The sequence below is a fragment of the Chinchilla lanigera genome, unplaced genomic scaffold (assembly GCF_000276665.1).
Source record: "Chinchilla lanigera isolate Chin_1 unplaced genomic scaffold, ChiLan1.0 scaffold00002, whole genome shotgun sequence".
Lineage (NCBI taxonomy): Eukaryota > Metazoa > Chordata > Mammalia > Rodentia > Chinchillidae > Chinchilla > Chinchilla lanigera.
The window spans coordinates 41,522,944-41,526,154 of record NW_004955403.1 but is presented as its reverse complement, the minus strand read 5'-3'; positions in this window follow the sequence as shown (position 1 = coordinate 41,526,154).

The window sequence follows — 3,211 nt, the reverse complement described above, 5'->3', positions numbered from 1 at the left end:
GTGCCCGTGGCCTTCGCGCGCGCCCGCCCATGGTCTGCGCCTGCGCCCACGGCCTGCGCCTGCGCTCACGGCCTGTGCATTGTGTTGTAGGCAACTTTGCACTGCCCCTCTTTCTATCTAATGGAACCTAATTTTTAGTGCTTATGTTTTGTCTTGAAGGCCCTGCACTGTTAAAAGCAATTAATTTCTTTATACTTTCCTTCATAATAGAAATTCAAAAGAGGACATCCTTATATGTAGGTGTTAATGGAAGGTATTTTTGAGACTAAATTTTTTGATACAGAAATTCTATATTTGAGGCATTTTTCCCTTTTCCTTTTTCCTGTCTTGATGCTTTTTGTTTCTGCCTCTCTTGCTTCCTCCCTTCCTTCCTCCCTCTCTTTTTCTTTTCTTCCTTCTATTGTTTGACAAGGTCATACTCATAGTCCAGGTGGTCCTTGAATTCACCATCTTCCTGCCGCAGCCTCCTTAGTGTCTGGATTACAGGCATACATCATGCTCGCTTTATCTGTGCTCTTTATGTGAAAACAGTACACAGAAAGCACTTAAAGTCAGTTTGAATCTAACCAATATGGCAACGCTTTCTCAGTAGAGACTATCTCTAAGCAGCTAAGAAATCTAAATGTGATTTATAAGAAAATGCATTGAGTAATGACCAAAATTTACAGAAGAATCTAAAACCACCCATTGGAAAAAATATCTAGAGCTACAATATTCCTATTGAATCTTGATGAATTAGTATTGTGTTAAAATAATGAAATCATTAAGTGGAGGCAGCACTAGGTCTCTGGGTTCCTACTTAAACAAAATGAAACCCAGCTTGGTATAACCAGTAAACGGAAGCTTGTTTTACACTTCAGAATCTGTCAACTAAACTCTGACTACAGACTTTTCCATTCCAATGACTTAGCTAAGGGTACTGCTGTCCTTTCACAGATCAAGTTTGTGTTCTTTTCCTTGCTTCTACATTGCACAGTGAGACTATAGTATATTCCCTGGTGCTACAGTATTAAAGGTCTTGGCTTTTAATCTTGATTACACATTAAAATAATGACAATTTTATTTAAATGTCTCAATTCTACTCCAGACAATTTGAATTTGAATTTCAGGAAGTAGAGTCAGGGAAGGTGTCTTTTTTGTTTCTAAAGCACTCCTTGATTTTAATCAAAATTAATATAAAGTTGTATTTTTCCAGTGACCAATGATGTTGAACATTTTTCGTGTATTTCTTTGCCATTTGTATTTCTTCATCTGAGAAGTGCATATTCAACTCAGATGCCCATTTTTGGATTGGGTCTTTGAATCTGGTGGGCCTGATTTTTTTCAATTCTTTATATTTCCTATATAAAGGCCTTTGTCTGAGGGACAGTTGGCTACAATGTGTTCCCATTCTGTGAGCTTTCTTTTCACTCTGTTGGTGCTTTCTTTGGATGAGCAAAAACTCTTTAATAAGATGAGTTGATTGTTGCTTGTTTGAAGTACTTCCCATGCAGTTTGGTTTTTGTTCATGAATCTCTGCCTATCCCTCTGTCTTCAAGATTTCTACCTACATTCTCTTCCATTTCTGTTTTAATATTCAGTTTTAATATTTAAATCTTTGATCCATTTTTATCTTAGTGTATGGTGATACACATGGGTCTAGTTTTATTCTTTGGCATGTGGAAAGCCAGTTTTTCAAGCACTATTTATTAAAGAGGTTATCCTTCTTCCAGTGAACATGTTTGGCCCCTTTGTCAAAGATAACGTGGTTGAGTGTATTTGTTGCTGTGTCCTCAGAAAAAATTACTATCATCAAGAAATCAACCAATAACAAATGCTGGTGGGGTTGTGGGGGAAAAAGTAACCCTTTTCCACTGTAGGTGAGAATGTAGACTGGTACAACCAGTGTGGAGATTCTTCAGAAAACTAGGATTAGAGATCCCATTAAACCTAGCTATTCCCCTTCTGGGTATTTTTCCAGAAAAATTAAAAATTAAAAAATTAAGAATTAAAGGTATACCAGTTCATTTTATAATAGTTAAATCTTGCAAATAACACAAATGTCCATCAACCAAAGAACAGATAAAAATAAGATGTGGTATATTTATAAAATGGAGTACTACTCAGCTATAAAGAAAGATAAATTTGAGGCTTTTATAGGTAAATGGATGCAACTAGAGACCATACTCATAAGTGAAATAAATCAGACCCACATGTGTGAACATCATATTGTCTTTCTAGTGTAAGAAACTTAAAGAGTAAATAAAGTCCAAAATATGCAATAGATACTATGAAAAAGAAAGAAACTGCTCAAAAGAAAAGAACAACTGAGATGGAGGAAGAAAAAAATATACATATATATACACACAGTAGCTAAGATAATTATACTACCAATTTCTGTTAGTTCACTGAAAGGAATGGTTTGTGCTTATATTGTGTGGTCAGTTTTGCATGCCTGTATCTTGCAATCTGAGCAACTACTTTGAAGATAACAATATACAATATAATAAACATTGTTAATTTCCTGTGATCGTATTTTGAAATTCTCTATCAATGTTTTATTGTTTTTTTCTTTTTCTCTTTAAAATAAAAACAAGATTAAGATTAAGAACAGATAATCTAGTTAAATCGAGGTTAAGAACAGATAATCTGGAGATAGACCAGTGGGTCTCAAGGTGGATTGCACTTCAAAATTGTCTAGGATGCTTTTTAAAGGTATTACATCGGGGCTATGCTCCAAGCCAATTAAATTGGAATTTTTTGGACCCAAGCATCAGTAATTTTAAAAGCTCCCCAGACAATTTTTAATCATTAGGGTTGTGAATAATTTACTTAGCAGGTCTTGCTACGTTATTTAGTGTCTCTTCCATTATATGTCACAAGATTATTTTAGATTATTTGCCATTTCAGCTTGATCTACCATTTTTACTTTCAAGAAGACAACTGAGAATAAACAGCAACTGACATGACACTAAGGATTGTAAGCCTTGTTGAAGGAATGCTTATGTTGGACAAGTCCTTATGAGATCATTTTATATCCATCACTTCCTCCTCCTTACAAATTAATTTTTGCTTATTTTTGAGGCAATTAAAGGGAGAGAAAATACATGGAGACTAGATTAGATCTGGGAGTAAAGAAGAGGGATGTTAGAGGGAAAAATACAGCATCATAATAGCAAACTAGGGGGTGCTGGCAGGAAATCAGTGAATAGAAACACAGGTAGCTCCCTGT